The 15593-nt window shown below is 41.6% G+C and overlaps 1 long non-coding RNA gene and 1 other non-coding gene across 2 annotated transcripts in view; both read left to right on the top strand.

Moving 5' to 3' along the window:
* The window catches only part of LOC115937609 (uncharacterized), a 438489-nt gene that overhangs the window by 340915 nt on the left and 81981 nt on the right, over positions 1 to 15593 (top strand). The window contains exon 7 of the long non-coding RNA XR_014139292.1: positions 931 to 1040. This is a non-coding gene — a long non-coding RNA (uncharacterized LOC115937609). The remainder of the gene's footprint in view (positions 1 to 930; positions 1041 to 15593) is intronic.
* Positions 5306 to 5408, top strand: LOC115938228 (U6 spliceosomal RNA). Its single transcript, XR_004073396.2, has one exon. It is a non-coding gene; the product is annotated as a U6 spliceosomal RNA (small nuclear RNA).

Raw genomic sequence — 15593 nt, 5'->3', positions numbered from 1 at the left:
CAAATAACTAACTAAATAAAATCTTTAAAAAAAAATAACAAGAGGGGTGCCTGGGTGGCTCAGTCGGTTAAGCGACTGCCTTCGGCTCGGGTCATGATCCTGGAGTCCCGGGATCGAGTCCTGCATCGGGCTCCCTGCTTGGCGGGGGGTCTGCTTCTCCCTCTGACCCTCTCCCTCTCATGCTCTCTCTCTCTCATTCTCTCTCTCTCAAATAAATAAATAAAATCTTTAAAAAAAATATGGTGAATTTTATGTTCTATGAATTTAATCTCAACTTTTTTTTCAATTGAGAAAAAAAGACAAAAAGAAAAAAAGAAGAGGGGGCTTGACAAAAACATTTAGCAAGGACTGGAGCCCAGCCTCCTCATCTGAAAGGAGCATCCTTTCTATTCATAGACCCTCTTCTGGAATCATGTTTTTAGTATATAAAATTAACATATAATAACAACAAAGACCAACTATATCGAAATGAAATTATCAAAATATTCTTAAAAAAAAAACAAAACCCAAATGTGTGATCTAGTACCGCATGCTTTTCTAGAACGGTACATTAAAGAACAAGTAACTAGCAGCTGGTCTTGGCCCTATTGTCATTTCCAAGTTGTGATGAACATATGTGATTCTACACAATGTCCGCAACAACTGCAATGGGGTATGAAATCTGTGATTTCTATTAATGACAAAATCACAGATACTAATGCTGGTTTCTTGCTGACACTCAACATTAAGTTTCAGTTAGAACGTAGTGAAAACAAAAATACATGTATTTTTTCACATCAGGAATCATAGACCCTCAAATTATACATATGGGTCACTTGGGGGTTCATAGACCCTGTTAAGTATCCCTACATTGCACCACTTTGGATGGTATCCAGGAAAAAGTGCAAAGGACTCAAATATTTAATAAGCCCTTCTCGTTTAATTACCTAGGGAGGATGGTTTCCAATCTCAGCCACTGGCGAACAGCAAAAGTAACATCTAAGGAGACTTCTTGTCATTCTTTGAAGAGCGCATAATAAACTACCCGATTTAGTAGGCAGGTAAGTCCCCTAAATGCAAATAGGTTTCATTGTGTTTGTGTCAACTCTCAGGTTGTAGGGAATGCTAGGGTGCTGTCTGCAGAACAATTCTGGGGTTCTGTTTCCTGCTGGGGGTGTTGGTAAATTATGCAGTGGATTCATGTGATTATTGATGTCTGCTCCTGAGCCCAGAAAGAGGAGTGGTGACCCCCTGATCCTATTAACTCCCAACCCTAAATGCTGAGCACTTCTTCCTAGACCTGCAGCCTATCTCTTAATGCAATTGGTGCCACCAGGAGCCTGGGTTTAGCAATTCAGTCCTTAGCAATTCTACACCAAATGTGTGATGTTAACACATAAGGTAAATTAGCCATGCAGACGTTCGGCGTGGCTTTTCTTTTTAACAACAAATGCCATTGTTTATTAGCATGACAATATACTACGATGAAATGATGCTTATTAAGAAGCTATCATTTGGAGAACGATATCAACACGCGGAAGTACTTCAGAAAACATGATACTTCTTGTTTAAAATACTGTTAAGCTCTGCTTAACAGGTCCTCTCAGAACTAATCGAAACTCACAGTGAAGCTTCCAGGCACCACCAAGAGCCAAGGTTCTGAACTACAGAGCCAGGAGGCTAAGTGCTTCCCCAAGGCTGTGACTTCCCCTCCGACGTGCCCGGGGGTCGCAACTTACCATGAAGCGGGTTTCTGGGTATCTGACCAACAGATCCCCAGAAATCTGGGTATGGCTGCCCTCTAATCTTGGGTGTTGGTCCTTTGGTCCTATTGCTTTAGTTAGTGAGGGTAACAGCTACCCGACCCAGACCTGCAAGGGAAGGCAGCTTCTGGAGCTTGATTCTGTACGTTATTCTCCTCGGTACACCACACAGATGAGGCAAATGTGATGTGTTTGATCTATGTGTAATATATATATCGCGCGTGTGTGTGCGTGTGCGCGTGTGTGCACACGCACGCCTATCTCCATTGTCCTTCTCCCTTTGGAATTGCTTTCCCCCCACTGTTCAGGATGAGAAGGAAAAGAGCATCCAGTGAGCGGGTGGGTAGTCATCTCAATTCCCTGACCCTTAACTTTAAGTCAGTTTGACCGGACAACTTAGTTTGGCCTTCTGGCTTCTACTTAACCATTCTTCAGAGACTCTATTCCTCCAAATAACCTCGTTGGCAGTGAATTTGATTCCTGATGCTTCCAAAGCTTGAAATGGTAGTGTGTTTTGAGATTGGCAGGAAGCTTTCCTCCATCCATTTCATCCTCCTCACTTGTGAGTTTGAGGCTCCTTTGATTTTTGACACTTGGACCAGCTTCACGTAAAGTGAGAGCCCCTCCTGGGAGGCAGCAGGAGAGTGGAGATCCAGGGCCTTCCCCCCTTTCTCACTCATCCAGGGCAGACTGCACTAACTGAATGCAACACTCTTTCCTGCGAACCTGGGGCTGGCCTCAGAGTCCTTCTGAACATGATGGAAGCCAACAGTGGAAGTCAATGTGTAAGGGGAAACCTACTTGCCAACCTGACATTGAACCCACGTCAATGAACAGTGAAGGCATGAAGTTTGCATAACTGATCACTAGCTCATTGTGCAGTGGAAGGCTGTGTCCCCCAGCTAACGCTTGAAGTTCAATGTGTGTGCTTCTTAAGCAAGCAAGTTAGATGCTCCTGTTTAAGGGCTTCTCTTAAACCACAACAAAATATCCACCTTGTCCATTAATCTCTGTGGGAGAGCCTAACGGAGAGGATTGCTGGAGGGTGAGATGTGTCACTCCCCTGTGCACTGGGAGGTGCTCTGTTCCTCAGGCATGTCAAGCAGGTCCTGGCACAGGTCAGCCCCTGTGTCCCTCTTGCTCAGTGCCCTGCCTCCTGGCCCCTGGGGTTTGCCCACCCCAGGCCCAGCGCTAGCTCTTCCATTTTCCCTAGACCTCCCGGCCTTCTCTGAGCATCATTTGCCCACCTTTGCAAGAACCGAACTCACTCCTATCTCCCTGTTATCTTTGGGAGCAAGCACAGTTTTCTAGCACACCAGGCATTGTGTTAATCATTAGTGGTGTATGATGTTTCATTATCACAAAATCCCCCTTCCCTCCATTTGCTTCTCTCTTTACAGCCTCCCTGATCATTATGTCAGCCATTGGCCATTGGAAGGTGTCCCCTTGCTTAGTAGAGATAATCCCCTTGCTGAACAGAGGTACTCATTCATACTTTTGTACCCAATAACCCTCTGTCATAGATGACTCTCCTGGAGCCAGGCTCTTCTCTCCGGTCCAAAACTATGCCTCAGCACAGTCTCCACCCCTGCACCGTTAACCTCTTGATTGTCTGATATTTCAGGCAGCAAAGGGTCAGCCCCTGCTGCTGAGAGCAAGTCAGGCAGTGGGGTCAGTTCTGTAAACTAACGGCTTCACTTAGCTGCAGCCTTGTCTTCTACACAAAAATCTTCTCTCTCAACGTTGTAGGCTTCTCAGGGTGGGGAAGAGAATAAGGAATTCATCCTCACCCTGTCAGCTTTCACCCAGGCAAGGAGGGAATCTGAATGGGAATCTGAATCTTAGCTTCAGTCTTCTGGAACACAGTTTAGGCTGGGGCCTCCTGAGCCTCCTAGCTAGTAAGACTGACTTGGGAATCTGAGAGTCTGTCGGTGGGGTGTAGGGAGTACAATGGTGTGCAAAGTGTGGGGTGCCACCCTCCCCCCCGCCCCCCTGTCCCTGCCAGCCCAGAGAAGTAAAGTGAGCTCAAAACAATTAGCCAAAGGGATCAACTGTCTGTTTCCCAGACATGGCTTCTGGTTAAAGCTACAGCAAAGTATGAAGGTGCCAGGCATGAAGGAAAACATGGATAATCCCAAATGTTCACATTTCCTCAATTTCGAAGTTTTCATGGTGTCTTTCCCACAGCCGTTGTTCCAATAAGCAGAGGAACTGCTGGGCCATGGAAAGGGCCCTGGCTTTGGAATGAGAAGACCAGGGATGCGTGCTAGCCCCTGCACTTGCTGGTGGTGTGACCCTGACCAAGTCCTGGGCAGAGCAATCTCGTGGAACCAAACTGCCCCACTGGGAAACAGGGAACCATTAGAATGTCTTGTTCTCTGTGGCGTTATGAGCTTCCAATAGCGCAAGGTAGACTTGAACGCCAGTTATGTGCTGCAGTTTGCATTACAAAAACAAGGACTTTTTCCTTTTTTCTCCATCATTCAACAGCCCATGATCCTCCCAGGAGCCCCTCTCCCCCCAGCTCTCCTGCTTTGCTGTATCCAGCATTTGCCGGGGCCACCCAAGGCCCGGTAAGTGGGGTGCTCAGTGGGGTGGGGGGTGAATTCATGATGCCTCCATCTCGCCCATGCAGATGGGTAAGGCAGCTGAAATTAATGACATTCCAAGCCACTGCAGTGCTCATCTGCTTAACAATCCAATTTCTAGGACATTTTAGAAGTTGTTAGCTGACTGCCAAAAATGAGGATCATTAAAAATAGATTCACAGCTGTTCAGGAAGCCAGAGATATAATTTTACCTTCATTATGCCTTATTGCAGATGTTATTGATTTAATCTCATCGCATTTTACTGTGTAATATCAATTCACACTGTCTTTGACTTGGAAATTAGGAACTGTATTTATTCTTCTTATTCTCATAGCACCGATATGCTGAGACTGACAGCCACATGACACCAGGTTCCAAGGTGGTGGCACCATTTGGGCAAAGCCTAATTGTAGGGGTGCGGAGCTAATTCCGTGTCATTGCCCATGAGAAAAATCATCTAAAGATGGGGGTCACTGTGCCTTTTAAGAGTGGGTCTACCCACACAAATAATTTAAATAAATGAATCAAAAGAACACTTGGTTTGGCTTGCATGTCACCAAAAAAGTTGGTTCAATGAATCTTTCACTTCTCTGGCAATTCTTTTATCCTGAAAATTTCACATTGAAAATTGCTAGAGAATTTAATCTGAAATAAATTAGTGTACATTAGGATATTGTTTTCCAAGAGGGGTTTCTCAGAACATTTGTCTTGAGATACTCTATGATTTTTTTTTGAAAAAAGGTCTAGGGGCACCTGGGTGGCTCAGTGGGTCAAGCATCTGCCTTTAGCTCAGGTCGTGATCCCAAGGTCCTAGGATCAAGCCCCACGTCTGGCTCCCTGCCCAGGGGGAAGTCTGCTTCTCATTCTCACTCTGCCCCTTCCTCCGCTCATCCTCTGTCTCTATCATTCTCTCTCAAATAAATAAATAAAAATCTTTAAAATAAAAATTTAAATAAAAATTTAAAAAAGGTCCAGTGCTTGTTTGGCACACATATACTAAAATTGGAATGATACAGAAATTAGCATGGTCCCCTGTGCAAGAATGACATGCAAATTCATGAAGCGTTCCATATTTTTATATAAATAAAATAAAATAAAATAGGTCCTAAACCCAAGAAGTCTGGGAAACACTAAATGATAAGTCCTTCTATTAAGGAGTTACAGTATATGTTGGCATATTAAGGTTCCAAGCACAAGAGAAATTTGCTCACTTTGTTTAATCCAGCATTTTCCGAACTAAAGTGATGCAGAATCGTTTGTTCTCCCCACCCATTTACATCTCTGAGTGCTAGTGTGTGGAGGAATACCATTTGGGAATCACTGCTTTAGGACAGTACTGGAAGAAGGAAGGCCAGCTCATCGCTAGGAAGTCCCACACATTTGTTGACTGCCAGTATGGCCGCCATCTTGAACCTAAATGAGCCATTCCTGATTTACAAAGGTTTGGTTCATGAACTTTTTGACCTGAGTGTCTGTGGCTTCATCTCTCTCTTCCTTTCCCTATTTCACTGTCTCAGCCTCCAGACTCAGGTTCCATCCCATTCACTTCCAATTTCCAGCCTCCCCACCACCCCATCAACTCTGCCCCAAGAAAACTTGCCAAGCTCATCACTCACAGGTGCAGAGGGGTTCGGGGAGGCCCATGCCTACTCTATTTTTACTAGATTCAGCCATTTCCTCAAGTAAGTAGCTCTACACGAGTGAGAAAATTTGTTCATATGGTATGCTCCAAAGCCTATATGACATCAAGTATAAAATGATTCCAAATTTGCCCTATTTTTTTGTAACATGAACATGTTTCATGGCCTTTAGCAACTCATTTAGCCACTCTGTCTTGATGAGTGGTTGGCATAGCACACCTAAAAATGCACAAGTGTCTGTCTATATTTATAAGGGTTTAGAAAAGAGCCCCATATTGCCAACAATGGCATCTGAAAGGGTTCCATATGCACCACTTGGTTTGATGAGCTCACACTGGAGGTTTTACCAACCGCAGTGGACATCATCAAGGATGGTGTGGCCCAAGGAGTTTTACTCCCTTTCTGCCTACTACCTTGCAGACTTCCAGATGTCACTAGCTTCCAGGCTGCTGAAGGTCTGTGGGGTCCTCATACATTTATGTCTATGTCACTTTCTTTTATTTCATAGAAAATATTATCCCTTTGATCATGACGTCTAACATTTGCTACCAGGTGGCAGAGAATGTTAAGCAACTTCATTACTATCTCTCTCTAGCCCTTCCTTGCTCTTCCCCACCGCAACTTGGCTGATTTCCCTACACCCACCCAGTCCCCAGCGGTGACTTAGTATCACTTCTCAGGATGACGACCATGGGCAAATTTTGGGCAGGGTTTAGGCCCAAACCAGGGTTCAGAGCACAGACCTGATCTTATTTGGTACTTATTCCCCACAATTACTAACTCCCCAATAACAGACAACTTGTGCCCCACCCCTGGATTGTGAGCCACACCATGCCTGGCCTTTTACTTCGCCACCTGTCCACAGTGGTGACTAGCACTGAGCTCAATGCCTACTAACTCATTGCTGGTTTAGCCTCTCCCAGCCAGTAAGGGATAGAGCCAGTGTGGGATTCAAAGTCTCTCGATAGGCAGATTCATCATACTGAACCAGTTCGTCCCGAGATGTGATTCTACAGAGCGGTCAGCTTACTCCTCTGTGGGCCGACGTCATTCTTACAGCAATTCCACTCTAGTAACGTAGGTTGAAAAGCTAGCTGGGGATCATGACTGCATACATTGTTGTGCCACAGAAAATTATCCAGATTTTTTTTTTTAGCAATATAGCTTATGCATACAGGTTCAAGAATGGTGTTTGGGGCAGGCAGGTGGCACAGCTATATTGACAAACTCATAAGGTCATAGGTGTTCCAACTTGAAAGAGATCGTGGAGGATGTTTAGAGGAATTTCTTATTTTTGTAGTTAGGAATTTGAACTCCAAAGACTGGCACAACACAACTAATTGACTAGGTAATGCTGGAGAATTCCTTTTTACATAAACCCAAATGGGAGAATTCATTTTCCATTCCTTTACTGATACCTATTTTTCTTTCCAGTATTTAAGTTATGTTACATTTTAGTAGCTCTGATGTGGTTCAGAATTATGTCCCTTTTGAAATCAAACTAAAGTGAAATCTCCAAAAAAACTCTGAAGACTCTGAGACAATGACAGACCACAAAGGAAAACTCAATTTGGACCCATACTTGAATGTCCTGAAAATTAATGCAAGAGCAAAATATAACTAATCTGTACACTGTACAGAAAATAGTTTTCCTTCCCCTAGCATACTTATATAAGTATATTATATAATCATATACTTATATATGACAGACCCAGACATATTAAGAAAATAATAGAAAAATAAAAATGCTTCTTTACAGGACTTAAGCTACTCCATTAACATTGCTACTAAACAAAGGAATAAAAAAAATAAGAAATTAAAAACAGGCATTAAGAAAACTAGCAGAGCGGCGCCACCTAGTGTCGATAATCTGAAAAAGCATCTGCCCTTCCCTGCGCCCTCCTGTGGTAGAGTTTACCATTCTTCGTAGTCAGGAAAGCGAATTTTCTAAACATTGGTTTCTTTTCTCCGCTCCAGATGGGAGATGGAAAGAGAGAGCATCTCAACACGTTTTCTTAGCAAGGTATACCTTCATTCACTATATTTAAGACAAAACTACGGAGATCCAATTTCCCGTTGATCACATAATCGTCTTCCTTTACACATGATTTCAAGTCAACTGTACTCATTAACCTTTAAAATTTGAATAATCTTAAAAGATGCAAGCCCTTCAGTTACCATGACATTCTGTTCACATGAAATTTTATGAACGTCATCCCTGTATCAACATTTTAGTAACACTTCAAAGCCAAAACAAACTTTAATTAAAAAAAAACTAATTTAGAAGTGAATATGAGAGAATATGAGCCAGAAATAAGATTCATCTTCCTCTGTGCCTCGGTTTACCTATCTGTAATGTGGAAATTGTTCTGACTCCAGTCTACCTACCTTCCTTTAGGAGTGGGGAGAGTTGCCATTGATAGGATTACATGAGATTGTCCATGGATGCTATCAAAGAGTAGAAAGTATACGATTTAGACAAAACTGAGACATTTTGTTATTTTTATTAAGAGTTGAAAATTTTGGTGTTGATCTCTAACATCAGCACTGCCTGAGTGAAGGAAAGAACAGTGAATGAGAGAACTAGATGAACTTTACCAATCCCATGATTTATCCTTGGGTAAGTCATTTAAGTCTGGACTCTGTTCTCCATAGGGCCTGTTTTGGTTCTAATATCCTACAGTTAGATAATACGACTGCAATCTCCCTGCCACTGTCCCAGCACAGGCCCTCGTTACCTCTTATCTGGACTACTGCAATATCTTCCTAACACATCTCTCCCAGCTCCAATCCATCCGGGCAAGTAATCAAGGAAGACAGGTATTTCCAGCTTAAATCTTCCTGAAGTGTAAGTCCAGTCATTCCATTCCCCTGCCTAAAAGCCTGAAATGGCTCCCCATGGCATTTTGCAGGGCAACCAGCCTTTATTGGCATCTACTCTGTGCCAGACAGTATAATTGGTGCTTTCCATGCCCAGTGTCATTACATTCATGCAATGACACTTTAGTTTGGCAGGACATACCCCATTTTCATGGGGGAGGAAGCTGAAGCTCCTAGTTGTTCAGGGAACTGATTCAATTCCCAGTGAAAGAATGAAGAGTGTGGAATGCAAATTCAGGTCTCTGGTTTGAAAATTTGTGGTCATTGTGAGCAGTTGAGGTGTAGACTTAGGAGCCAGAAATGCTTGGGTTGGAATCCAGGCTCTGCCAAACATGGTTACAAATTGTGTGACCTTTGGAAATTTCCTCACCTCCCTATGCCTCAGTTTCCTCATCAGTAAAATGGGTGCTTAGTGAGTGTTTTGTGTTACGATTACCACATTTTCTCAGTGAACTAGGTATGAAGTTCCTCCCTTAACATTCAAGGGGCTTTTAACCTTTTGTTTTTTCTCCTACTACTTTCCTAAGAGTCCAATGCTGAATTGTTCCAACCCCTCCCAACCCCACCCTCACCCCCCATGCTTACAAGTGTACTAACCTCCCCCCCAAGGTCTCTGCTTTTGCTACTGCTGGTGGTCTCCCTCTTCGGGAAGTCTGTTTCCTCCTCTCTACTGACCCCTAGTGGTTAGCACAGTGATGGGCATACGGCAAGCACAAAATAAATGTTAGGTATTATCAGTATCGTGGTAATTGGTGGTATTATTCATATTCTTCAAAGCCCAATGCCAAAGCCTCTTTCATGAAACATTTTCCAATCCTCATGTGAGGTGTTGTCCTCTTCTGAGCTACCTGATTGTTGCCCTACCTATTACTTAGCACACTCTCAGGTGATGCTGACCAATTCAGTACTTGCCAGCCACATGTGGCTATTGCCCTTGAGATGAGGCTGGCCCGAACGGAGATCTGCTATAGGTGTAACATAGATCCATACCCAAAGACTCTGTATAAATAAAAAGAAGTGTTAAAAAGTTTCATCAGTATTTTAATTTTTAATATTTTAATTTTTATTGATTACATGTTGAAATGGTAATATTGAACATATTAGGTTAAATAAAATATATTATTAAAAATAATCTCACCTGATTCTTTTTATTTTTAATTAAAATTACATGCATGATTTCCATTATATCGCTATCAGAGAGCACTTTTCTAGGGTACAGTTATTTTTAACTGTTCTGATTAGAAAATGTAGTTCAGAGTCATGGTATAAAGTTGAGAAAATATAGAAAAGCACAGGGTAGAAAAGGTGGTGTGTCTCACCACTCAGGAAGAAACACTAATGTATATGTTCTAGGATTTTTATTTATGAATATATATTTTTTGGTAAAACGTATTTTTTGACAAAGCCAAGATTATAACCTAAATGTTTGGTTGCCTACCTTTTCCATTTGTCATAGTGTAAATCTTTTCTAGTTCATTAAATCTTCTTCTACAGCTTCATTTTTAATGGCTGCGCAAGTATCCTGCTCATGGATATACCATACTTCATTAAGCCAGTCTGTGAACGTGCCAGAGATCGGCAGATGCTCACCAATCCTGTTTCCTCTTCTGGGGCACAGTGGGAGATTATGTTTCCCAGCATCCCTTGCAGTTAGTTGTGGCCACATGACCAGGTTCTGGCCAATAAAATGTGGTCAGAATGATGTAAGCCATATCCAGCCCATAACAAATCCAGGCATTCCTCTTTGCTCTCTCTCTCTCTTCATTCATCTGTTGGATGAATGCAGGAGTCTAGATGAGTGCTTTGAAGTTCTGAAAGATAATAGAACTACAAGGTAGAAGGAGTCAGGATCCCTAAACCACTATATGGAAAGCCACCAAACAACCACCTCCAACTGTATCATGAGTGAAAAATAAACTTGATCATGTTAAACCCCTGAGATTTGGTGTTATTTGTTAGAGCAAGCTAGTGTTAATTCCCTTAACAACAAGTTTGGCCATTTGGATTAATTCTCATTTTTGTTACTATAATCCGCAGCATTAGGATAAATTCCTAGAAGTTGAATTGCAGTGTCAAAGGATATGTACATTTTTACAACTTTTGGAAACTATTGGTAAAATTCCCTTCATATTTCTTGTATTCCTTAGCAAACAGAAGCCATTTGATACATATTCACTTCAATTGCTTCTAAGTATCTTGTAGATAATAGGTATGTGTTAAATACTAAACAAATGTACATATGCCCAAAGTACATATGTAAAAGGAAATACTTTCCATATAATGACTCTAAAGTATAGATTTCAGAAACTGCATGAATTGTATAGATGCCTTTAAGAAATACAGGTTATAGAAAAATGGCAGCAAGTAACATCAATGTGCTTGGCTGAGAACTTCTTTTAAAAAGAAGGTGTGTTCCTTTCTAATTGTCATGGTGAAGCCATGAGGAGAGTCAGCCAGTTTTGGCATATACCTCCCACACCAGGGGTTGCTGATACGCAGTTGGCCACTTGCAATTTTTTTTTTTTTTTTTGCATCTTTTTGTTCCTCCATGGGTTCTCCATATGAATCTCATTGCATATACCTGTGCTATGCATTTTTTCATGTATCACAAATGGTGATTTATTTGTAACTACATTTGGTCCTTTAAGAGACATAAGTATCAGATTTGGGAGGGGTGAAGTTAAGAGTAAATAATTTTTAAGATTCTTTCCGAATCTAAAATTCCACGAAAGGTTCTGCAAAGAAATGAATTTAATTATCTAGTGCATGGGCCTACTCTGAAAGAAATCACTGACCAGTCTGGAGGCCAAATTTTAGTCTATTGGAAGTTTAGTTTTCTAGAAGCCCAAGCAGTAACAATAGCCTATCTTTCTTTCAACCACAAACCAATGCTGTTTCTTCATGTTAAAAATCATTGAAATAACTCCAACCCCTCATTACCCAACAATGCAAGTTTATGTGCAAAATTCTTTCAGAAGAATATGGTTTCACTTTGAGTGGAGTTGAAGTTTTCAAGTCCTCAGGCTGCTGAGAACAGCAAAAACCCAAATTCTAGTCTTCCTGTAATGAGATAATTCTCGTGCTATTGTAGTAAACACTTTTACTGAGGTCAATGAAAAAACCTACTACATTCTAAATAAATGGGTCCACCATGGCCCTTGATCTTATTTCTGGAAATTTTATTAATGGTTGAGACACAACAACCACAGAGGAATGAGAATAAAATCCTATCCTATTCTTTCTTGAAGGACATTGGAGTTATAGACAAATGGATTTGAGAACACCCCAAGATAACAAACCAGCTGCACAGTTAAAAATATTATCTTTCTATGTGATGCTAAACAACATTGCTAGGTTTGTTTTGTGTAGCTGAATTGGCCTGACTGCTCAGCTATTTAGTGTCACAAGGGCACACCTCGTTGTGGAGGATGAGGAAGGAAATGGTATCTTGTAACTAAACATTATGTCTTTTGAATGGGTCAGAAAGAGATGGGTTTTGGGGGAGCAAAGCTGCTGGCATAAGCATTTCTTTGTTTTATTTGGACCTTTTCTGTTCTTCTGTGGTTAAATGGTGTTCTTTAAATGAGAAACCCGTCATCTTCTCAGACTGGCGCGATGGCAGGGCTCTAGGTGAGACATCTTATCCACCACCTTCCTTTGCAATCTCTCTCTCTTTCATACTCAGGCAAGACCAAGGCTAAGAAAGGTTCCTCTGAAGGACAAGACCCCATCAGGCCAAAGAGCAAGAGCTGAAGTGTGACGCATGAGTAAAAGGAGGCACAAGGAAGAATTATCTTATTTCCTGTGTTGACGATCTTCCACCTCCCTACCTCTCCTCCCAGAGTAGAAGTTCTATGAACCTAGGGATCTCATTCTCCAGCACCTAGCATATGCCTGGCATATAGAGGATGCTCACAAATATATTTTTGAAAGGTAGAGAGCTAAGAAAAAAGAGCCATGAAACTCTTCCTGGACAAAATTTTTTTTTTTTAAAGATTTATTTATTTATTTGAGAGAGCGAGAATGAGAGAGAGAGTACATGAGAGGGGGGAGGGTCAGAGGGAGAAGCAGGCTCCTCGCTGAGCAGGGAGCCCAATGCGGGACTCGATCCAGGGACTCCAGGATCATGACCTGAGCCGAAGGCAGTCGTTCAACCAACTGAGCCACCCAGGCGCCCTCCGGGACAAAATTTTTAAGAAATAACAAAATTGCCAGATGTCCTAACACCTGGGTGGTCAGTATTCATTGACCACCTATAACATGCCAGATGCAACACCCAAAATAGAAACAAGAGTAGAAGCAATAACAGAATAAGATTCCAGTCATTTTCTAGTCAGAAAGCAAGTTTCTAGCTTACATCAACTTATACCTGAGAAATGGATCTCAAAAAAGGGCAGAAAAATACTCTTTGACATTAAAGTAAAGCATGTGCCTTTCATTACGAGCATGCTCTCTGCTGTTTTGCATAAGTGATTTGCCCTATCTCTAAATCAATTTATGGTATGAAAACAGCTACCCAAGCTCCTATCAAATGACACACTCCAAATTTTCTTTGCCATTTAGCATACATTTTAAATAATATAGGAGCATTGAGACTTTTTTAAATAAGGAAAGTGTTTCAGGGGTCCATATTGCATTGTGTTGATCATCAAGAGGATGGCTAGGCATGGCTCCTTTGGACAACTGTGGGGACAAAGAGTCGAGGGAAAGTATAATTCTTTTTTACTGTAAAGAGTTTTACCCACAAAAATCACTTGGCCTTTCTTATGGCTCATGCCATGGGTGATTCCTCCTCATTCATGGACAAGCACCCAGCACTAGGCCCTTTGTAGGTCTTCAGTAGATACAGCGTTTATCAAGTTTAGCAAAATCCTCCCCCTCTGGCTTGAGCAGCTATCTCCCAGATGCTCTCTCTACCCTCGAAACAGGCTCATTGCCCTTCTCGTCTCCTTTCTTTGTCCGGGACACCTTCATTTTGGCTTTAGCTATACACGGTACTTGGGAAAATGACTGCCCTAATCATAATCTTTAAGATCTCTACAGAAAGTGTCTATAACTGGAATTTCCTCATTACTTTAATGTCCTTCTAGTCACAGCTTCATGGGCCTATTATGTGTAAATTAGAAACACATTATTCCACCAGCAAAGCTTTTCTTTCAAATGCATAGAATTTTATAACCTGTCACAATCTATTAAATTCCAAATTGTTTGTACTGAAACTGACTTTTTTCTGTAAGAAGATGTCAAAGGATCTTAATTTCAGCTAATTTTGGCAACCAAAACGAGTCTCCTCTACTTAATAGCTGGCAGTGGTCTCTGCAGTAAAATGCTTCCAGGAACAATTGGAAATTACTAAGATAATAGTGTGTTTCTTTAGATTAGTATCACCTCTGAAATGTGAAGCTTTTGCCAATTCAAGGCTCCTTTGCTGTCTTTCTAAAACTGAATTTCCTGAAAAGTTCTTAAATATTAAGAAGAGTTGATGTAAGTAGACAAGAAGACAGCAAACAGGAAAGCTAATGGACAGACTGTGAGTGACCTGTAGAGAGTTCTAGAATTTCATATGGGCTACTTCCAAATAAGGGAAAACTTGGCAGGCATGAGTTTGGAATTCTCTTTAGTTTGTCGCTCTTTTCAGAGCCCAATACTACTTTTATTACTATTGCTCTATGGTTTCATGACCGTCAACTGGAGTATTTCCAGAGATGATATGTTTTTGGGTGGGAAAAGCATCATTTCCTTCACAACCAGCTCATTAAGTGTGATGTAAACTCAGCACTGGAGTGAAGAGTTTGCCATTAGTCATCTGATCTCTACTTTGGATGTGAACTCAAATAGCTAATACCAAGGAGCTACTGTGGGGCGAACCAAGGAGAACTCTGTGCTTTATGCTTGATGAGGAGTAACTAACAATAATAGCGAACGTTAATTAAATGCCAGGCATGTCAGTAAGTGCTTCATGCGTGCTAGCTTATGTAATCTGCAAACCATAAAAATAAAGAAATACAAAGCCTCTGAGGCAGATTGTACTGTTACTCCCATTTCTTTTTAAAAAAATTTTTTATTGTTATGTTAATCACCATACATTACATCATTACTTTTGATGTAGTGTTCCATGATTCATTGTTTGTGTATAATACCCAGTGCTCCATGCAGAACGTGCCCTCTTTAATACCCATCACCAGGCTAACCCATCCTCCCACCACCCTCCCCTCTAGAACCCTCAGTTTGTTTTTCAGAGTCCATCGTCTCTCATGGTTTGTCTCCCCCTCCGACTTCCCCCCCGCTTCTTTCTTTCCCTCCTGCTATCTTCTTCTTCTTCTTTTTTTTTTTTAACATATAATGTATTATTTGTTTCAGAGGTACAAATCTGTGATTCAACAGTCTTGCACAATTCACAGCACTTACCATAGCACATACCCTCCCCAATGTCTATCACCCAGCTACCTCATCCCTCCCACCCCCCACCACTCCTGCAACCCTCAGTTTCTTTCCTGAGATTAAGAATTCCTCATATCAGTGAGGTCATATGATACACGTCTTTCTCTGATTGACTTATTTCGCTCAGCATAACACCCTCTAGTTCCATCCATGTCGTTGCAAATGGCAAGATCTCATTCCTTTTGATGGCTGCATAATATTCCATTGTATATATATACCACCTCTTCTTTATCCATTCATCTGTCGATGGACATCTTGGCTCTTTCCACAGTTTGGCTATTGTGGACATTGCTGCTATAAA

This window comes from Leptonychotes weddellii, chromosome 12 (genome assembly GCF_054177405.1).
Source record: "Leptonychotes weddellii isolate Sample4059 chromosome 12, ASM5417740v2, whole genome shotgun sequence".
NCBI lineage: Eukaryota > Metazoa > Chordata > Mammalia > Carnivora > Phocidae > Leptonychotes > Leptonychotes weddellii.
This window is presented reverse-complemented; position numbering and strand designations above follow the sequence as displayed.